The 23,327-nt window shown below is 46.7% G+C and overlaps 1 protein-coding gene across 3 annotated transcripts in view; it reads right to left on the bottom strand.

Moving 5' to 3' along the window:
- The window catches only part of LOC120949827 (uncharacterized), a 180,687-nt gene that overhangs the window by 64,830 nt on the left and 92,530 nt on the right, over positions 1-23,327 (bottom strand). For 2 of the 3 annotated variants that reach the window (XM_040367359.2, XM_040367360.2), the window contains exons 3-4: positions 18,612-18,807; positions 6,539-6,585 (exon numbers count right to left, since the gene is read on the bottom strand). The gene's annotated coding sequence lies outside the window, so the exon portion shown is untranslated. The remainder of the gene's footprint in view (positions 1-6,538; positions 6,586-18,611; positions 18,808-23,327) is intronic. The other variant, XM_040367361.2, reaches the window with a different exon arrangement.

The following is a 23,327-nucleotide window of genomic DNA, read 5'->3' as shown; positions in this document are numbered from 1 at the left end:
CCGGCTCGCACAAGAGCAAACCCAACACAGACCGGGCAGCAAGCATTTGCCCTCCGGGTGTAACAGCCACCACAGCCATCCGACCAACCACAAAAAACGGGAGCTGCATTGCAAAAGGGCATGCTGCAAACGGCAGGCGTATCTGCTGAAATCGTTACCACCGGTGCCGGTGGCGAATGATAATGATACACCGTCGTGCTTCCGCCCGGGTCCCGGTCGTGCTGGTCTCGTCCTTCTTCATGCGCCGCGGGAGAATGAGCACAGCGGGTTTCTTCCGGTTCTTGCGGATCGGTTGAAAGAGGATCAAATTTCCGTAATCACGCCACAGCCTATCCGCCGCCTGCATGTTGCGGCCGGCCGGACAGAGTGTATGATTTAATCCACAAAACCGCGTAAAAAGTGTCACAAAGTAGCACCATTTGCCCAGGTGTGGACTGCTGGTGAGTTGCTGCAAAGCAAAAAATTGAAGACAAAACAACACCCTCCTCATCTTCCCAGCGGGAAGGCCCCGTTGGCTAAGCTGTGTTTTTCAGAAGGGCATTAAAAAGTTTAAATCCAAGCAAATTTGGCTGCTATACTTTCCCAAAAGAAAGCTTTCTACAACGATACAAGTTCCTTTTCGTGGAATGAACTAGAATAATGTGAAGATTTTCTTTTAAAAGATATAACTAAGCATGCAATACTAAGCATGTAAAAAATGTTTCATTAAAAAAAGACATATCAAAGTTAAACCTCAAGATCTTAAAATTAATAATATTTTTAAACAATAACGGAAATACTACCAGCCAGCTGAGCTTTGTCCTTCGTGGAAAAGAATAAACCAAATCAAATGGAAAGCAGATGCACTTTGACGTACATTCTCAGACTGTACTTTTGAAAACTTCATTTCAACGAGTTTCTGCATCTCAAGTGAAGTGAAGTGAAGCAAAGTGAAGGTGAGGTTGGCATTGTTGAAGAAAAGATTGAAATTTAGATTTCAACCCGACCCCTAGTTTCATTGGCAGTGCTCCGTAGGCTGGAATGTATAATTTATCATGCAAAATCATCTGCCAGCTCCCAGCAGACCCCAGCAGAGAAGCAGGAATGTAGCACAAAAAGATATCCCAGAATGCATCGAACCCGTAAAGAAACGAGGAAGGACACTCCACTCGCGTTATGTAAAACCTTTCCCTAGAAGATTGTCCGAATTCTGCAAGGTGTTGAAAAGGCGTGCTAACGTGCTAGCTGCTGCCGTGAAAGGTGTTAAATGATTGAGAAACTTTTACTTCAAATTTCACTGGAAAGAAAATGCATTTACTGAAGTTATTGCATTTACTTCCAGGAAAAAAGGTTAAAAGAAATAAGTCTGCTTCACTGTGGTGGAGCTCAAGCAAAACTCTCTTGGTGCGAAGTGTTTCCGTTCTTGGCACCAGTCTGCATTGTAGGAAAGCGGTCGTGAACTTCAAACAAATGTGTCAATTTACCATGGTGACGCTCGAAATAGATTCATCCACAGACAGGTTCGGTCGAAGATGGTAAGCATTCAGGGAAATCCTTCAAATGGCTGACACAGTATCGGTTGAATGGAAATGCTTTGGGAAAGGAAGATTAAATCCTTTCGTTTATAGAAATATCTAGAATGTATTTGGAATTAGAAAACACATTCTTCTAAAATCGTCATCAAACTGAAATGCTACACATCGTATGCTGGATCGAACATAATTTTCTCCAAGTGCATTAGTAGCTGAGTGGTCGCTGATTAATTTAGCTGAAAAAGTAGACTTTTTTGTGGAGAAAAACACAAACAAAGTAACGCAAGAACAAAACGATTGCTCGCCGTGCTAGCAAAGCTAGAACTCACAAATCAAACAGCAAAGTACAACGACTGTGAAAACTACAAGCACCAAGATAGAAATCAGTCTTCGCGTATAACGGCGACGTTCGTTTACCACGCAAATTGGCAAATGCGTCCAAAAGGCAGGAGAAGAACGGAAGAGAGCAAAAGGAACGGAAGCGAAGGGTGAAAAGACTCCGAACTCCGAACGGAATGAAATCACAAACAGTAAAGACGCTGATGCCCAATGAAATAAAAGATATGACAACGACAGACCATTCGAAGCAAATGATACCCTCGGTGCCTGTCCAAAACCTCCCACTATTACAGCAGCAGCCTGAAAGCGACCGGGCGCCTCCATCGCACCAACCCTGCAGAAACGAACATACCCGGACCTGTGTCCGTATGGTTTTCGTTGCATCCTTCGAGTTCTGAGAATGTGTGGTGAAACGGAGGAGGCTTCCCCATGGCCTTTTTCTCCCTGTTACTCGCAGCCCCCAAACCCCAAGCACAAACACTCCCTTGACGATGGTTGCGATGGCAGATTCAGCAAAACCATGGCTACCATGGTTCACCATCCAGCGAGCATGGCTCAGCCGTGCGACGAGCGGTTTCGGGGGGAAGGTGGAAACTATTTTCCTAGCCTCCATTGTAGGGATTCTGTTTACTCAGGATAAAATTCGCCTGCTCGCAGTCACCGTCACTGTCAGCAATTGGAGCCACAGCGACACAACCCTCCCTCGCGAGGACAGCGAGGAGGCGAATCGGGCAAAATGGATATAAACTTCACGACTGCGACCCGCGGGAAATGAGGTACGATGGAGGGGGACGGTGGGGAGGGGAGGAGGGGTGGGAAACCGGGATGTTGGCTCCATTCAACCGCAGGCGAATTGCCAATTAGTGGTTGCTTTCCGGTCCCGTATTTTTATTTATGTTCAAACGTTCGGTTTACTCTTGTTTCAGATGTTTTCGCTTTATTATTCATATTTTTGCACAGTTTTTTTTGTCCTTTCGCTCCGCGCCCTCCGTTTGCGATTGTTTTTCTCGCTCTCGGGGCGTTTTCCGGCTACTGGGTGCCAACAGAAGACGGCAAAGTGCCGGTGGGCCAAAGGGATGAGATTTGTTTTTCGCTCGAACCGGACTCACCCGAATTTGCGCCGCCCGGGATCACTTTTCGCGGTCACTGCGAGCGACTCCGTTCTTGGTAACGAGCGAGCATCCGTCTCTATTCGTCATTGGCATGTGTGTGTATGTGTGTCTGTACACATGCCGGAGGCCACTGTGCAACGGGGAGCGCTGGAAAACAATATTGAATTACTCCGTTACTGCACTCCGCCCGCGTTGACAGCAACCAACTGACAGTGAGCGGAAACATGCCGGAAATAAGTGGAAGGATTCGTGTCCTTTTGTCTTAAGAGTCGCACCTCACCCGGCCAGTAGCGTCCCAAGCAATCCCGGGGGAATGTGTCGACCGAATCCCCTCTCTCGCCGACCACACAGCCTGCACGAGGACGACCGTGACGCGCACTACATTAGTCACGGACAAACAGACGGAATCGTATAAATAAACAATGTTATAAATGATGGTACTATAATGACCGGGCGAGCCTTTGCCAGCAGCAGCAGCCCATTTGCAGTCGTTACCGTTACGCGACCAACCGACCGAAGCCCTGCCTTCCCATTCTCTGCCGCAGGACATCGTTCCTCGCTGTGACTCGCAGGACGACACTGCTAAGCTGGAATGCACGCTCCGTTTGGGGATAGGATTTCAAACAGACGCTTCGGGGCATGATGCTCACTGTGGTTTTGGCCGAACCTGGCAGTCGCATCGCGCAGCACAGCAGAAACTTGAGCTAAGCAAATATAGCATCATCTTGGTGTCAGTTACACCGATCCATCTACGGACGCTCACGACCAGTGTCACGACCGGGAGATAGGGACCGAAGCGAGCAAGGAAGCCCGTTACACAAAAGATTCTTCCGTTTCGTTTCCTTTTATGGAAATGTCTTCGTGACAGAATCCGGCCCCGATAAATCATACTGCCCCGCTCGTGGGCTGTATCTGTGTGAGTGTGGTTTTACAGTCGTGTATTGCATTTTGCCTTGCATTGATTGTTGGTGGACGAGTTTAGCTCCAACAGCAGGTTGGTGTGCAACACAGTATTTTAATTTATCATTTCCAACAGAACCACGTTTCCTTTCATAGCTTCTTTGTACCAAAACTTTGAAGAATTGTGAAAGAAATTAAGACCTGTTAAACGTTAACGCACACCGTTTTCTTACTCCCATTCTCCGTTTAGCAACCACACACACACACCTCCAGCCAACAAATCAACATGCAAATCAAACCAATCCGTCATGCCGCCCTGTCAAATGGCCAATCAAAAATAAATGTATGTGCACACAAAGAATGAAGCGCGTTAACCGTCACCGATTTTGATGGATCTATCTCCGGCTGGGCCGTGTGTGGATGTGTGTTTTTAGTTGGATTATCATGTCATATATTTCCGAGCGGCGTGCTCCGAACACCTCCACCAACCGTCCGCGGGATGTCATTCATCGAAAAACACTGTCGGACTGCGTGGCAGTAGAATGAATATGGATAAACGAAATAAAACCTTCAACCCACACGTCTCCCAATGGTTGACGGTTGTGTGTTTTTTTCGGTTTGTTGCTGTTTACTTTTGAACTCTCTGTCTCTCTTACGCCCCAAACTAAAGCCGACCAAGTCAAGTGTGGCACAGTGTTCTGTGTTTTCTTTCGTGTTGCTGCTCATCACTACCAAACCCGTCGGTCGTCAAATGCACACGCATTTATGAATGATTCATCTGTTTGGTTTATATTTTAGTATTCATATCCTGACGGAGCTGGGTGATACTTTCCACCCGTGCCTGCTCGTTCCTTGTTTTGCCACTGTATGGATTTCAATCTTTGCCGGTGGAAGTATTATTCTTCTCGCATCAGCGATGCACGCTGCTGCTGCTGCTTGCGATTCATTTGATCGATTCTGACTCGCTCGCTGAGTGGCCGGGCTGCGAGCAGAATACTTAACCGTTCGCACTACATGAGAGAGCTCGCTGAGAAGGTCCTGCTCGGTTGTGCAAGCAAACGAAAATCAACCAAACTATGCCCCGCATCATTCCGGCCCGAAAGAGGACAAAAAAATCAATCCCTCACAACAAATGTGTAATGTATTTCGCTTCCCTAAAAGCCGTCCTAATCATAACAGCACAGTGAGTGGTCTCACTTAGGGAGCTGCACAAAACTTTATGGGAGTTATGGGAATAGCTTTTCCCCCACCAAGACAGCTGTCAGAAACCATTCGACAGCGCAGTTTTTCGCCATCGTACCGAATATGTGTGTACCATTGCTGCCCAGACCAATCGTGATGATTTCCCATTAAAGTGTCAACAAACGTACGGACAAACCTCTCCACACCGGGAGAGATTATGTAACGAACCTTGCAACGTACCGAAGAGGTGAAATAAATGCTTGCTTAAATCCGGAGTAAAATGACGGAACATCGACGTTTCTTATCTCTTTCGTATCTGAACAGCAGTCATCTTATTTTTACTTATACGAAACATCACTATACTCTTGCGCCTTTAGTGAAGAGCAAAACTGTAAACACACACGCCCCAACAGCGGGTTCACTTAAACCCCATTTCCCGGGGTTTTAAGCCAACTTACATCGGCCGCTTACAGTACCGACAATCCGTTCGTGGTCCATTCGTTTGTCGAAAAACTGTCCCCCGACATCGGCGGCATTCGACGGGCCATTACAACACGCGTGGGGTACTGTGTGCCTCTTGTAACCATAGTAACGCATTTCTTTTTTCTTCCCCTCTCCTAAAATCTCTCTACAGAGAATGGAAGGTAATCATTCTTACGCCCTCGCCCTCATGCCCAAGAGCCATTCGATTTGTCTGGCGCTGGCAGTCGAAAGAAGAATTGTTTACCATTTCTTTGTCACAGCCGCACGGGCGGAGCGAAGGGGCACACGAGGGAATGAAGAAGCCAATCCAATTCCGGTTACAACATTAACTGCAAAACTCAACGACCCAGACGGTATGAGGCGTCGTGGTTTTGGCTTCTTTTTTGTTCTGCCTTTCCATGTGTGCGGTAGCTTCCGTTTTTGTGTGTCTAGTTTTGCACAACTGAGGCTCACACTCACACACACACACACACTCACGAGCACGACCAGGACCTCCTCCATCACTACTAATAGTGGTGGTGTAACGTGCCGGAAACGAAAATGCGTTCCGCCCCGAAGCTTATGCCACCCCGGCATCATCGGTGCTGGCGATGGCGAGCTAAATGTCTGACGCTGGCATCGGCAAGAGGATAATGAAGAGGCGTAATTATCTCATAATCCAATTAGCAGCCGTTAAGATTTCGGCTTCCTCACGTGGCTGCATTGGGGCCGAGACCACCGGAGGCCGAGCGATGTGGCTGAGATGATAAATCGTTACTCATACGGACGTTAAGTCGCTACGATGGAATCTCTTGTTTTTTTTTGTTCTTCCATCTACTCATCCTCTGTTTATTCTGAGGTGAATGAATTACGGCATACAGAGAAATGGAAGCAAACAAAATTGAATAAAAGGAAATGAGGAACGAGAACACAGCTTGCGCAAAGTGATGTGATGAAACGAGGCCTGTCTTTAAGATGCTTACTGTTTGCCTACATTTGGGGGCTTAAAACTTGCTCGTCTGTTTCACTTACTTGTTCACAGGATTACATACACGCACGCTGCTATCGATGCAAAATATCTGTAAGCAGAAGATAAAGGGAAAAAGGTTTGTTAAAAAAAAAACCATTAATTTAGCGTCAGTTTATGCTTTTGCGAACATTTTTACAGTACAAGTTTATGTATATATGATTTTGCATCCAACCAAGCGACGAACCCAAGCCATAACTCACGCTCATACTTTCCATCCCTTAGACCGTGAATCATAAATGCAGAGGCTCCCGTTGGCTGCGACGATGCCGAAAGGTAGGATGCATCCATCTGTGGCTGCGATCGGAATCATCGGGTTGATTTGTGGGAAGAGTTTTAATGCTTCACAAGCGATTAGCTCGATAAAAGTTTCCTTGTCGATAAAGCAGGCCAGCAAGTTTGAGCGTGCGCACACACACAGACACTGCATCCGGTTGACCACCTTGCACCACACCTTATCAGTTTTCGGCGATCGAGGCATGTACGGCGCAAAAAAAACCATCACTTACACACATACATTCACTTCCAGAGCGAAAATAAGAAGCGAAAAAGCTGCACGGTAAAAAATATTCTCGATTGGCTCGAGAAAGTTTAAGCGCTAAATTCCAGCCGCTCCTTCCCTTGCTGCCTCTCAGCCGGTATCAGCTTGGTCTTCAGCGAGTTTTTGGCAACTTTCTGCTCGTTGATCATGATGGTCTCTGGTCTCGCCGCACCGGTCTTGCAACCTGCTCTCCGCTTTGTTCGCTCGTTCTGCCCATCACATTCCTGATGGAAACGCGACAACACGAAACGGTTTCGCTCGAAGCCTTAAGGTTCAGGGACGAACATTCCTTTCGCCCATCCCATTCCTCAACGTTCCGACCAACGTTCTACCGGTAAGTGGTGGAACAGAGAGTGTCTCTTTCTTGTTTCTGTATGGGTCCGCTGACACACAAACGCTAAGGACCAGAATGAACGAAAGACAAGGAAACGGGACAAAATCCTCGAGCCTCACCAAATACAAAAATCGAGAACATTCCAGGCAGGAGCATAAGCACAGCAACCCTACAGCTAGGAGAGAGAGAGAGACAGAACGACAAAGAACGGAAGGATGGCGAGGAAGGAGAAGACTGATTTAAGCGCAGGAGAACATTTTCGCATTAATTTTCAAATTAAATTAATTAAATTTAATCTCTTATCTTGTCAGTAATGCATTTTGCACGAGTGGCGAGTTCCTGCTTTTGCTTGTTACAGTTTTCCCAGCCCCTGCACCACCGCAACACCTCTCCTGACACAGTTTGCTTCATTTTGTACCACGCGATTGACCACCAAAGTTTTCGCCGCCCGTTTCGTAATGGCCACAGGGAAGGTGGAAGGGAGTAGAGTTTAAGTTGGGCAAATCGAGTTAGGATCACATTGCTTCCCTCTTCGGCTAAGTGTTTGTTGCTCAGTGCTTTGGTTGCCTGTGAATTGGGCCTGTAGATTTTACGCCCAACTGTATATATGTACAGAACTAGCTGAGCGAAATGTCACCACGTTTTATTAATTCGACAGACTGCTGATCTGTTCCGAGTCAAAATAGTTTATCATTTATTTTCATTTCTCTCCCTAAGAGTGGAAATATCTTTCCCTAACATGGACGTCCCCTAAAGTGTGACAGCTTAATCTCCGCTGGTCAGCCCGACGGCACAGCTCCGGCTCCCCTTTGGGGACACCTATTTGCAACCACTCTGAAGTCCATTAAGCTTGTTCTTGCCAAGTTCTAGAGTGCCTGCTCGGCTGCGTTCCCTTCTCCACCGTCGTGCGTGGCCGACCGTCCGGTGGGGAGGGGGACACCTACGGCTAACAGCGGTAGGGAATATAATCTTAAATTAATTTTTGCACGACATCACAAAACGACAGCAAAACTTTCGTGTTGTGTGAACTTGGTGTCTCGCAAATCTTCGCAAACCATCCGATCGCAGGGAAGATGGGAGCTGCTTGAGAAAATGTGTTGACCAAAACACGTCCGTAACTGAGGGCAGGGGCTGGAAGGGGTTTTCTTGCGGAGACACGCAGAGTGTTTGCTTGTAAATTTGATGTGATATAAAATTAGAGAGCAAATGGTTGCGCACCAAACTTCTGGAGAAGAAACCAGAGGTCGACAAGTGAACCAGGGACCGACGGTCGAAACCATGCTGCCTGTCGTAGATAACACTGTTTTTTTTTTTTTTTGGGGCAAGCGCCCCATCGCATCATTGTCTGCTGTGGCAGAGGGGGCAGTAGGGCAGCAACACTTTGCAGCTTCCACTTTTAATTCCTGAACCCGGGGTGAAAAGTCCATTAATTTTGTTTTCCTCCCTGTACGGCGCGCGCTTGTGGCGTTGTCTGTGTTGTGGGGAGGGTAAAGTTCAAGTTTTCTTTGTAGCAACCAAGTGTTCGCATATGAACCCTGTCCTGCTCAAGTGTGCTCACGAGTGGTTGCACTTTGGGATGGAGCTGTTTGAAAGGAAACGGCACGTGTTGGATGGTTGGCTTGTTTGTATTGTACACTTATGTCATGTGCTGTTTCTCTTCGCAAACAGGATGAGCAGTGCTTGTAGCAAGCATCATTGTAAGTTCTGAAAAGGCCAGGCTCGTGAAGCCAGTCTCGACAACTCTCCAGCAAACACCAAGCCATTGCAAACCATCTTTCAATATTTATCCTTCAGACGGAAACTTTAATATTGAACCTTTCCATGCCAATTATCGTTCACTCGTTGCGTGTACCGAGCAGCGTTGATTGGGAATGCCTTTTGCCCCGTCTGATCCCGCTGCAAAGGCTACAATCAGCGATTTATATCACCCCAGACACACACCCAGATAGCTCTGTTTAGCTGCTGAGCGAGCGGGAAAAACTTTCCTTCGATAATTATTTGATTTATCTTTCCACGGTTACGCATCAAAGCTTCCGTTTGCCCGTTGCTGGGGGAAAATGAGGCACTCGCCCGGCCACAAAACTTTCTCCATATCGCATCCTGCACCGTCCATGGTCAGCGCTTTGCGCTCCACGGCCAATTTTCCAACGACCCGTGCACGCTAACGTTTACAGCAAATCCGCACGCACACCCGTAAACGCACACGCCGGTTTATCGGTGCGAGCGAGCGGAGCGGCTTACGGTGGATCTTTAGTTAAAATAAAGCGTAACTCTCGGTTACGATGCGACCATTACCCATAAACCACCCGCCCCGGCTAATACCCGCGCAAGATCCGGTTTTCGGCCCTTCCCTTCGGCGCGCTCCCCGCTGCCATCATAACGCGGGCGTATGTGCGTGTGTTTGCTCCCACCATTTGCTTTTCTCCCGAGGTTCATAAACTTGTCAGCGTGTGTGTATGTGTGTGGGGGGGGGGTGTATCGGGGACAACCATTGTCTCTTTCCCTGCCCTCACACATCGATAACCCATCATGCCGTTTTCTTTCGGTTGCTCTGGTTGCCTTTATGACCCTTACTTAATGCTCCCATTTGGGCTATTTGCGGGCCGGCCCCGAAACACAGCAACGTCGGCAACAGAGACCGGTTTTCGGTTCGGCTGACTCGCAAAACGCGCGTAATGAGGCAAGTTTTACGCTGGTACAATAATGGGGCACCCATTGATGGGGCAAACCGAAGATACCGAAGTTTCACATTTACCGTCCTTGTTTGCTTGCTGTTGCTGCTTGTTGCCAAATGTGCGGCATTTTGAGATGATCCCGACTCGTTCACTGCTACGTTTCGACTAAGCATACCCGCGGTGCGGCGTCTACCGGGCGGTAGCGGCTGGCTTAACGGAACTGGTATGAATCACCTTTTTCCCATGGGCAGACCACCGCACCAGGTGATGGCAGATGGTGGAATGTAGGGAAGGGACTGTAAACCCATAGCCAAACGAACGACAGCGATCCGTTCCATTCCGAGCAGAGCAGAGATTGCAGCGAGATCCGATTTTGATTCGTTGTATGGAATTTGTCAACTTCTATGGGTAAGGTAGGGACATTTGTTAACTCCTGGTTGAGGTACGATTGCGCCGGCTAAGCTCACAAAACCCAAAACCAGCAAACGAATTTGTCAGAAGAAAATCCCATTTACTTATGAATGTACCAATATTTGATTCTTCCCATGAATATTGGGGATTAGAGATGTTTCGGATGAGCTTTCAATTTATAGTCATCACCCAATTGATTTAAACATAGCATTTAATTTAAAAGCTGATCAAAATAAGAGATAAATTTATTCAGCTTTATGCATGAAACAAAACACAATCTGCTTCCATTTTGAATGCAATAATCTGTTGTTTTTTTTTTGCAGTGATTCAAATATAATTTTCTTACATAAAATATTAAAACTGTGCCAACATTATTACACTGTAAGAGTCTATGTTATCCAAATGGTTCCCCTTTTCAACATAGCGATTTCTAAACTATTTACAACATGGCAGCGTAACGAAACGAACCAGGCAAAACCTGCTTTCTTTTTACGCAACAGTACGTGCACAGTGCGACTGTGCCACATTGCGTTCACCGCACACGCTCTAACCCACAATCCCACCTGCCAGGAGCTGCCTCCACAAGCCCCCCGCCACGCTACACAATGCTTCACATAATACGCGACCATAACATATGATAGCAGTGGCCCAGGAAATCGAAAACGACTGTGTGTGTGTGCTGTCGCCCTGTCGTCCGCACCGCGTCTTAGCGGTTGCGGAACGACCACCATCGCCACGAAAATCCCTTGTAAAAATACACCTACACACACACACACATACATTTATGATCGTAAAATTAGCTTACTTAACAGATAATATTCTCTTACAGCGGATTTACTCACGCGCGTTCCGGGCACAGGCTTTGCGCGCGATGTTTGCGATGTACACAGCCGTACACAAGCGCACACACACATGGAAGCAGGCGTAACCTTACACCATACACCGGCAACAATGCCCGAAAGAGAACCATCCTGACCATCTATAGCCTACCGGTACCGATGGTAAGATCCTATCGTGCTTACGAAACGACCATTACGAGCGATTTCTTCTTGCACGGTATTTGGGCACCGCGCGCTAGACGTTTGATAGTATTTGGTGCATAAAAATTTCATACCGTTTATTTTCTTTCTTTTTTTTTACCTCACCACCGTTGGTTGGAGCACTGCTGTACCCTCGCACTCTGATAAACCTGTTTTTCGGGGGGGGGGGGGGGGGGGGGGTGGTGGAACTTTAGGGAACATGCAGCCAACATTTATTCCTTTTCAGGATTCACCCACCCCTTTCGCCAAACAGGCGCACACCATTGCAATAGTGTCAATGATAGTGAACTAGGTCCCATTGCCCAAATCCATTGTGGGCCAAGCTCTTGTTACGAACGCACAAACACACACACACATTCACAGCCATTTACCGAGATGAGTGCGAGTGTTTGGCGGCGCCGAGCAGAAACAGGTGCTCGACATTGTCTTCAACATGAACATTTGTGCCGTAGCTGTTCATATTTTGCACACCGCAAACGATAGGCATCGTAAATAAACAATAACATCAACCTTGTGAAACGGTTCTGGTCTATTTCTCTTTTATGGGTTGCGAAGCATGAGCATTCCAGAGGCTAAACGATGAACAGCACCAGCACTACGGAGGCAATGCATGCCTACACACCCGGTGGGCAACAGCGCAAGGTTGTGTAAGCGTACAGTGATGTGTGCAAGATGCGAAACTCTTGCCACTAGCCCGCAATAGTGCTCACCTTGTTCACTATTTTCTGCCCTTGCTCATAGTGGATGTTTCATCCGAGAAATGTTACATACTTCCGAACAAAGCCTCTTTACTGTGGACGAACGCTTCATAATTCTGCCCCGTTGCTAACACCTTGTCAAGCACTGTGTAACGGTGGCGCGTACCAGACACGCCGGTACACGCCCTCGGAAGAATCAAACCGCTTCGGCCCACCTGAAGCAAACCGTTCGGGCCCTCCCCCAACAACAAAGCAACAAAGCACGGCTGCTCCTCGATGTTGAGATGATAATGTAGTGCCACTACGTGTGCTTGGGAGGCTGTTGATGCTAAGCTTCATTTTTATTATTATCCCTTCCTGATACTCGCTACTCTTACCGAGGGGCCCTTGCCTCGGAACGGCCGATACGGCACGATGAACAATGGCACACGGTGGCGCATCCCGAAAATCTCACCACACTGGTACACAGTGCCGCCTACGGGGAAATGTGGCGCCGAGAGCAAGATACTACCTAACTAGGTGTCGTACGGTGCCGATAATGCCGCACCAGGGGCGGAAAAATGGCCAGCACAGCCATTGTGCCGGCCGTGTGCGGGTGGTTTTGGCTTGTTTTGGGGAAATCTCTTTGCCGATAAATTGAGGCAAGGTGCGATACAATTTTATCACCTTCGCATGAAACGGCACGGTGCTGCGTGCATTGCTAAGGATGGGAAACAAATCATGGACCGCTGGTGCTGCGTCTGCGTGGACACAGTGCAGGCCGTACAGGCTCGTTAATTTGATTAAACAATCGATAAGCTTCGATTACACACTGCCGAGATGGATGCTATTAATCAGAATCAGGTTGATAAGTGTAAGATGCTCGAATTAGTCTTTTTAACGAACAAATTTTAACCTAATTCAATATCATTTGCAAGGCCTCGTGGAGCTTTCGTCGTCTGCAGAATTTTAATATCCATCAATTACAGCTGCAGCTAACCTGATTAATGGTTGATTGTAGTGAACCACATCAACCAAGATCATGCATCACGTGTTAAGAAGAGCTCATTCTTTACCCATTACAAGCTAGCGTTTCACTTCCCTGCGCTTCACGATACCGGACACAACAAATAATTAACCGCTTTAATTCACTTCACCTCAGAGGTCACAGGACTAGACGCACATACACACACACACACACACATGGACGCATACACAAAGTCCAGGGTAAAGGGCAGTAATCTGAGCGCATTAACTAATTTCGCTAATCGAATCAATAGCCTCGTCCGATGGTAATTAAAAGCAACACATAACGTGCTGGCCCGATCCGTACGATATACACACAGCGTGCCCAAGAACACGGAAGCCGGTTCGCTCTCTCTCACTGTGTGTGTTCTAATCCACTACAACAACACAGCCTGAACACCGGTCAACCGGCCATGTTCATCCTTTGTCCTTCTTTCACACGTCCCCTTCCGCTAACATGCGGTCCTAATAATATCCGGGCCCGTGTTTAGTTTCGCTACCTTCGGTTTTCTATAATCTTATTAATTATGCGTTCAGTTTATCCTTTCCTGGTTTCCAGCAGGGCAGCAAGTGCAGAAGGTGGGATGGGGCCGATCATTTGATCCCGAGTGTCTTCTAAATTGAAGCTGCAGCAATCGGCGCTGAAACACTCCTGCTCTGCATCCGTTAAATCTACATCTAACAAAGATACGAGCGAAGTAGCATTTGTTGGTGGTTTGCTTTAAGAACATCCGGACCCGCTGACACCGAGTTGGTACAACAGCTTCAAGCTGCTAAGTCAACACACACACACACACACACACACACACACACACACACACACACACACACACACACACACACACACACACACACACACACACACACACACACCACATTCACAGGCAGCTAATCAGCAATTCTAATTCCCACTCGCCGAAGCCCTGCATGACTGCAGTGGTGGGATGTTTAGAACTGAGCCGCACCGTTCGATACACACTAATGAGTATCGTGTTGCAATGCAAATGTGCCAACAGAAAGTTTTCTTTGTGGGAAAAAAGATACCAGCTGTGTGGCTGGGTAGTGATTAAAGGATGGTTTAGAAAGTACAAGTTAATTACATTGTGCGCGTTAAAGCTACAACAAGCTCACTCAGTAAAAGGTACTACGATTCCCTCAGTTTATTCCGTTTTCGGCGAAAACCCCCTCCAGTAACTTGGATCATTTCCGGAAATCGCTATTAGGTATGTACAATTACATTCTGTTCCCTCATTTGCTTCAAATATAGTGCCCAAAGTGCCGGCTAATTAACATTATTTGTTGTGTTAAAGCTTCTTGGAGTACTTGGCATACAAAAATAACCTTCGTAATCATGTCTTTATAAAGAACAGTTCATTCTTCTGTTTTATGATTAGAATAAATGACTCCTATTTGCTATAATTAACATGACATTAATGTTTCTTTAATTTAAATGAGGCTAAAACGGTTTGATTATAACTTTTTCTTCCACCAAAGAAGATTTACATCTTGAATTATGTTCAGAGCGGCTTAGGTGAATAAAGAGTAAATACCGCTTTAAACTGATAAGAGAAAAGCAATGTTAAACCCTACACTTGAACTAGTAACCAAATATAAAAAATATATAATATTTCTCTATATGGAAAATACCATGAAAACGTGTACAGCATTCGTTGCTGAAGAAATTGCTGAGTTGCCCATTTGCTTTAACATTAACCCCTCTTTAGCTCTCATTCTACTCAATTATGCTTTGCTAATTGATTGAGAAAGTTGTTTGTAAATCACTTTTTCGTACCAAACAAACTACTGCTGCAGAAGGTCACTCACACACTGCATTGGAGAATTAATGGTCGAAAGTAGTTGCAACTACCCCAAACCACAGCCACTAATGCAATTGGAATCCGATAGAAATGCTACTCATTTTAACACCACCACCACCACCAGCACCACCGAATGTTGGCTGCTTTGAAAAGGAAGTTTGTTCAGAAGCCTGAAGACTGAAAACAAAAAATACAACCACATTTCCAGTCAAACAAAAACAGAGCATCAAACTCACCGCACACTACTGTTTGGTTGGAACAAAACAGCTCACCATCGTGAAACTCTTCGGTAGCGCACCTTCCGAAACTGGGAACACACCAACACCATGATGGACTGGTGGGAACGTCTTCCCGTTCAAAGCATTTTCTCCACGTACGTGAGTGTGTGTGTGTGTGTCTAAGGTGTGCAAATAAAACATACCACCAAAACGAACACAGGAATGTTGATTTTGCTTCGACAGAGATCCTTCATCCCTCGCCCGAACACCCCAAGACATAGATTGACTCACCGACAGAGTACAGTGATAGTGTAGTCCTGCGGCGAACCGGCAAAGAATCAACCACGCTTGTGTGTCTTGCCAGCAAACGTACCAACCTAGGCTAGGCAAAGGTGTGGCTCGCAATTTGATGTGGCATGAGGAGAACAGAGAACGACAAAAAAAACAACAACAGCAAACGAACAAGCAATACACGCACTTTCCCTAACGGCATCCACAAATTGCTCACTTGCTGAAGGTGCTTCTTTTTTTATGTCGATGCTACTAAAGGATGGAATCGTGCGATGGTTCCATCCATCCCAGAAGCACATTCAGCGGACAGAGGGAGAAAGCTGTTTGCTCGAAAAGGACTATCTTCCTCCGAAGACGATTGACGCTTGCATGAGGAATTTTAGTGAAGTGAAGAAATGGCCACCGAACGTGTGCCGGCAATGTGCGCTTGAGGAATGTTTTTGCTTCTCGTGTCTTCGCCTTCTGGGGCAGACCCGGCTCCCCCGGTGAGAGCCATCCAACTGCCGAGCTGCCAGGATGACCGGCGACAAAGCCGCTCGAAGGGTTTGCGCACGTCTCACACCGTAGCTGAAGCACTTGCTTTGCCTCACGTCATTTGCGCTCCACAGTACTAACAATGGCAAAAGGCAGAAAGGCTTGCACGTAAAGTGTGCCGAACAGACGGGAGTGCGATCGGGCTTGTTCAACAAGCCGGGGAATGGAGAACGAAAATGAAATAGCTCATTGATTTTCGATTCTTAGCTCCAACGAAGGTGGAGTTTTTCTTTCCGCTTCGTGGTGCAGATTGGACGCACTGTACTGCTCGATAAGACTGTTTCTTTTTGGTAAGCCAATTATCCGGCTGATCTGTGTGCAGTGATCATGAGCATTGAGTTGCGTTGATTGTGGGTAAGCGATTTAGAAAGAACTTGAATCATCCCGTGACAATAAATTGCTTAGAATAGTTTTGAAGCTTTCCTATAGGTAGCGTACCCAATTTGAAACTGTATTGAATCAGATAGTAATCTTTATCAAACAAGATGTAATGCCCTATACAAAAATATTATACATGGGAAAGAACAGCTTCTGAACCAACCTTCCGATTTTGAAAATATCTCATGCTTATGCTTCCTTCAAAACGGTTTATAGCAAAATTGTCACCTAAGAGGAAACGCTTCCAATTCCACGAATTTTTCAATTCAAATAAACTACGCTGAAACATCCTTCGCTCAACCTTCTTTTTTTTTAATCCTCAACCCTCCTCCCCTTATGGTTAACCTTTTCGGCACTAAAATGGATTTATTTCGTTCATCTTAATAATGGTGTCATGAACTGTGATTTGTCCCTTCCACCCTCCGCTTGGGAATGAAAAATACACCATCGCCTGCACTACACGACTGCTGCCAGATTCAAAACCTAATTTTCCTAACAATCCGCTACCAGCATGATAGGTAACCCCATTAATGTTGGGTTCTTCACCGTTCGTCTTCTGTGTCAGCATTCCGTCTCCTCGTTTTACACATCCCCATGCTGGTGTAATTCATTTCTGAGCCACCTTCAACATACCAGCTCCTGGATGGCGCGTACCGTCTGCTCCGTAGTGGACAATTTTTATGTTTCGTTTGATGTCATTATTCAAGCCGTGTCCGTGCCCTTTGCAGGGAACCAAACCGGAAAAGGGAAAAGGAAAATAACAGCATTGCAATGAAATGGAAAAAAAAGAAGTCCGATCAACAGTGCGCCCGGGAAGCCGGCTAGAAGTACTCGTTGGTAGAAAGATAAGAACAACCGATATGGCTACTTGCTGGCTCGACCCTCGGCCCAGTTTCTCATTTTCCGTTGGGTCAAATAAATAAGCAAGGCATGTCACCACACCTCCACCCTCTCATAGTACAGCACTTCCAGCATTTGGACGACTTACACAAAAGCAACGCACACAAAAAAAACTGCAGGAAAAGAAACGGAAGTCCTGTCCCAAGGGACTTATGTTGAAATAGGTCCATTTAAATACGCCTCGACCCTGATCGGGGCGAGCTAGCTCGGTCGCGAACAAAATGGAATGGAAAAAAACTCTCCACTAGATGATCGCACCGTGGGTCACGGACCCCTTTCCCCTACATTTAACCAAAGTCTTGCTTATTTTGCCATTCTTCAGTTGATTACCTACTAATTTCCGTCCTTAGCAGGTTGCTTTCGTGCAGTAGCCGTAGACAACAACATAAAAAAACCGCCTCTGTCACCTCCTCTCATGTCAGAAGATTCCGTTGTCACATTTACTGTGCAATTCCCGACCTAGCTAGTGACGAATTACGCCATTCTGCTCGATGCCAAAATCGGCACAGCAAAACGAACGGATTCACTTTCATGTGCCCCGATCCGCGAGCTGTTTACCCACGCTCACACAATAATGAGGATGTCCTCTCTTCCGGGCGTTGATCTACCATTACGGAACCATTTACCCGTTGGGTCTATGGCAATATGGGTCCGGATTTTCCGACCGGTTGACAGCAACAGCAATAACAAAAAATAAAAACCCTCCGCCAGTCCGGTTTCGTTTACCAAAAATCAAAAAACAAAAATCCGGGCCTACAATAAACAAAAGCCCAGATTGGTCACGCGTACCCTCCGGACAGGTCTGGCTTCTCGGGATCGGGAAAAAGGGATTGAGAATGGAATCGTTCCTTTGTGTTGCACCCCACTCACCGCAAGCTACAGGAGAAAAATGAAAAAAAAAGTTTAAAGGAGACTAGAGAGAGTGAGAGAGGGAAAGACCAAGAAAAGGGTGCAATCGAAACACTCTTGAAGGTGTCCAACGGCAGACCTTCCGACGGATGATATTAAAAAAAGGGGTTACACTTCCTTTTGTTTGGATTGCCTTCTTGATCCTTTCTCATTATTTATTTAAATGCGAAAGAAGCAGAGATCGGCAGGCAGGGCTTTTCCGATCTCGCATGCTCCTGCCCATTTCTCCCTCTTCCCTTTGGTCTCGTTAAGCTAAACAAATCTCCACCGGAACAAAGACCGAAAGATTGTGAGTTTTTGTTGTTGTTGTTGTGTGTGTCTACTTACCTTTGCCCTTCAGCTACTACCAACTCATCGATAGACTCGCGGTGTCCGGATGCTTTGGTTGAATTTTCAATCGATTACGATTGTTTCTTAAGTGAGTTTTTATTGCTTCAAACCACCAACGCACAATCTCACTCACGCACAGACGGGATGATAAAACGATTATAATACACTAGCGTTGCTCGGCGCAGATTCCACACTGGAAGGAAAGAAAGCAAACATACCGAATCAGCAATACTGTATCGATTATTGTGTAATACCGTCTGCCTCCCTCATGCTCTGGAAAAGCATGAACGAAAGCAACAAAAATCTCAACGCTTGTTCAACATACTCCCCCAGCAGGAGTGTATGTTGCCGGGGGAGGAAAAAAAAGCTCCTGGAAAAGTAGACAGCAAAAAAAAAAACTCCACTCAGATCGTTGCGAACATATAATCAGCTAGCATCATTACACAATCGGCCCCATTATCTGCATCCCGTGTGTCCATCGGTGGTGAATTACTGTGCTCAAACAATAATTGTATGAATTTCATCCCCGCTTCACGCAGCTCATCGCTCTAACCCTTTGCCTCTGTAGAACGCAGTGGGCATGCAATGCGAACGAAAGCGAGCGAAAAATTACAGATATCAACTGGCGCCATTGGATCCGATCAGCACACACTCACACACCCCCGAGAGGCTGCACAGCAAAGGGAAGGGATAAATAATGATCATCTGGTGGGCAGTGGACACAAATGTGTCTCTCTTCCCGTAACATGACAATTGTGCCGCAGTTAAAACTCTGTTGCAACATTACAGCGACATTCGAACGAGCGACGTGGAGGGGTTGTACTCGTGCGACTGATTGCCTTTTTATTCAATTTATATGCTGTATGTAATGTGCTGTATTTTTTTTTTTTTTGCTTTTCATCTGCAATCTGATTTCACATGATCTTCTTGAATGGTGTTTTACTTGATGCAGAGGTAGCCTTGTTTTTTTTTCATTTTTATCAGATAATCTTTTAATGTGTGGTAATCATTTTATTGAACATTGAATCCAATGGGATGCATTTGCGATTCTGATTGAGTATTTCAAGCCTGCAAGAAAATAATAGAATTTTAAAATAACCTTATCATAGTGTCGTGACCAATTGGATTTTGGCGGACTCATAATCCACTTACAACCACTGTCTAATCCACCTTCCACCATTATGCCAGTTTTTTACAAAAAAAAAAAACAAATCCCTTTTGTCTGTATCAAACCAATAGCAACACGCTTGGCCAAAGCGTTACTAGAGCAACGATTTTCCCTGCTAGGTCCCAAACTTTATAGCCTACACCGTGCCGAAATGCCCACCCAAAGAAGCCACAAATACACGCACACACACACACTCAGGCGCCGAAGCAGAGGCCATAAAGTTGAACAATAAATATGAATTATGCTCAACCTGGGTGGACGTGAAATTTAATTTGAATAAATGACTTTCACGGACACTGGGACGTGTTCTTTTCGGGGTGGATTTTTCCTTCCAGCTTACTGTTTTTTTTTTCTTCTCATCCCCCCAGGAACGGATGCGCTTTACAGATTTACGGAGAGACGGAACAGACAACGGGCCCCGACAACAATCTGCCCAAAATAACAGCTCTTCCCCTCCCAGGGCAGAGGGAGGAAATGGCTCTACCAACCGAAAAACTGTTGTCCCATTTGGCCCCCCGTCCGGCAGTGTCAGTTTCAAACGAGCGATAAACGAAACATTGAATGAAGTTCGAGAGCGAGAGTGGATCACTTGGATGGCCATTTTTCACATTTCCTGCCCGTGCCCCGGGAAGTTCGGGACTTTGGGCATATGCAAAGAAAAAACTTTCTCCCTTTGCACGGCCAACGCACGCACGAACCGGGAACATGTCAATCACGGTGCCGGGTTGTCTGTCTGTCAGCAGCCGGTACCATGGAAAAGCTGTCGATCGAGAGAGCGAAAACGGGAATTGGGAGGGTGATGCAGCGCGCTTTATTGCAAGTAAATTATGCTTTTATTCCTTTATGGCCGCAAGGGACCGTAAAACATATTCTATTAAGTTTGCCCATAAAGCCCGTGGTGCCGGTTCAAGCGATTCCGCTCGGCAGGCGCCCGCGCACATAAAAAGGTTTCGCGGTCTGTTTGGAGGCTTCTGTTGGTGGGGGGAACATTTACGGGGATCGTTTATACTGCAAGGGAGAAAGCCGCAAGCGGGGCGACTTTTAGCGACTGAGGCCCGGCCCGGCCTCAACAAAACATTAACTAGATAATTGTAGCAGACGGCGAACATTGTGCTTCGCCTGCTCTTAAATGAATGATGAAATGTTTTCAATTATGTTAAAACAATTCTACAAAATGCGGCTTCAAAGCGGTTTACCGCGCCAGCATTCAACGGCGCAACCAAGGCGTCGAGTGGATCGTTTCACGTCTTTACGTCAACTGTCAACTGGCCGTAAGCACCCGGCTTATCCGGCCGGATGATCCGGATGATCAAACAAAAGACAGAGAAACCGAATGCTTCTACGATGCTGCTGCTGCTGCTGCTACTGCCAGGAAGGTCACGCGAAAAGGGCCCAAAATTATTATAACAACTCTAGCAACTGGGCTTCGAAACTCAACACCCACAGCTCCGCTTAGGAAAAGGTGACGAGATTTTGCTCCCCTCTGCTGCCTCTCATCAACTCCTCTCAACCCACTAATGACCCACGCACCTGTACCGGGGAAGAGGAACCATCTTTTTTACCCCATTGACAGGTGGCTGTCGCTTTTCGTCATAATTATCGTCGCAAATTGATCTGACTTTGTCCAGGGGAAGTGGTGGGGTTTTCAATCAAAATGTATCAAATTTTGAGGAAGCCGGTCGTTAAGCTGGCAAGCTAGAGCGGCCCACATCAATCGGGGAAAACCTGCGCTCCCGCGCCATTGCCGAACGGACGAAACCCTCTTTGAACTTTCTTCGAATCTGTCGTCTTTTGTTTTTTAATAAATTTATACCGAAAGTTCCTCGCCGTCGTTGCTCATCTCAATCTGTCTTCCTACTGGAGTGAGCTTGGGGTGGAGATATTTTCAAGTCTCCCAACCTGTCCACCATCCCCATCGGCTCTGTTCCACTGAAACGTCCAAGGGGCAAAAGGTCGCCGAGAGTTTCGCCCAAAGGATACGGCTGTTGCGTAGTTCACGTGGCATGGGGAAACCTCCCTTTACTGCCGGCGTCGGTGTCTACTGTTTTATAAGGGTTAAGAAAAGGTTACCCTGGAACACTCTGGTATATGTCACGCGTGATGTTCGGTCTGTCTCGTAAAAACATATGTATGAGAGGGCTTTTAAGGGATTTGTCTTTACGAGAGCTCGTCGACTTCATCAGCTTCCCCGGCGAGAGATCGACTAAAACACACACACACACACACACACGCAGAGAAAAGACACACACACACGCAAAAAGGTGACTGGCAGCGAGCAACCTCACAGACAACCTTCTTTTCTTTCGGGCTTCTTGGTTCTCATGTTCCTTTGCTTCTGCTTCTTCCTCGGGCAAACCCGCTCACTCCAGAAGCAACCTGTCAGATTGAAGGTAGTTTCAATTGAATCGGACGGTTTCGAGCTTTAGCAACCGGCCTCATACATTGCAAAAATAGAGACTGGTTTTTTATGCCAGAAAGAGTAGAGTGAGGTAAACATCCCAGCATCCATCAGTCCATCCATCTGGGCGAAACCCGTTTTGAAGGCGCCGGAAAGCCGGTCGGAGCAACTTTACGACACTAATAACATGATGCCTTATGATCCCTGGGCAACACCATGGGCTAACCGTACCGCTGAGCCACTCAGCTTCACAGGATAAGCGGGACGTTCCGCTTGTCCCAGCCCCTCACCAAACAAGAAAGGTGCAGAAATAAAAACACTTCCCGGAACGCACGGCCCCACAGTATTTAAAGGTGACAGGCGCCCGGGTCGCCGTGTGCCATGCGTACCGGGATTTGAAGGTGTAATGTGATTAAAGCTTTTCAAATAGAACATGGCCCCACCCCCATCCATGTCCGGTACCGGTGCTCCCGTTTGCTTCCGTCTTGTACGGCAGCCAACCACGGCCAAGAAAAGAGCACATCCTGACGCCCTCGTGCCCCGCTTATTGCCATGTTTAACTAAATGTTGCCTCGCAGCGTCTCGGCGGCAAGCGCTCGAGTGAAAATGATTGGCATTTTCCATCACGTTTTTTTTTTCGTTCACCTTCTTTTCCCATCTTCCCAACTCCCACGTGCCCCGTACCGCTTGATCTAACACAGAGCGGCGAACAAATTTCCGGAACGTACAAAATCCGTCCTCTGACACACCGCCAGAACGCTACGCGGAATTATGTTGTTTCTTTTGGGGGCTTTGCGTTGTTTTGTTGTTGCTGCACGGCTGCTGCTACTTCTTGCTCGTCGTTCAGCTTGGTGGTGAAATCATAAAGCATTCCGCGCGGCACATTCTAATTCTTCCGCCGGAATGCTTCGCTCATAAAATGCTGTCGTGCATGGCAAAGGCAGGGAAGCTAATATGGGTAAGCGCGGGTAAACTGATAGCATGATGTTCTTATTCGTTTTATTTTCTCTTTTCTTGCTCGTTTCTCTTTCTTTTTTTGTAGTAAGCTTTACGACCACCATTCGCGGATGACTGCCGTAGCTTCTCGCTTTGGAAGAGCTTTGCTTTGGCTGCTCATTAGAGTTATGGCTTTTGCTTGCTGATGTTT

The sequence above is a fragment of the Anopheles coluzzii genome, chromosome 2 (genome assembly GCF_943734685.1).
Source record: "Anopheles coluzzii chromosome 2, AcolN3, whole genome shotgun sequence".
Lineage (NCBI taxonomy): Eukaryota > Metazoa > Arthropoda > Insecta > Diptera > Culicidae > Anopheles > Anopheles coluzzii.
The sequence above is the reverse complement of the archived record's forward strand: the minus strand, read 5'-3'. Positions and strand labels throughout refer to the sequence as shown.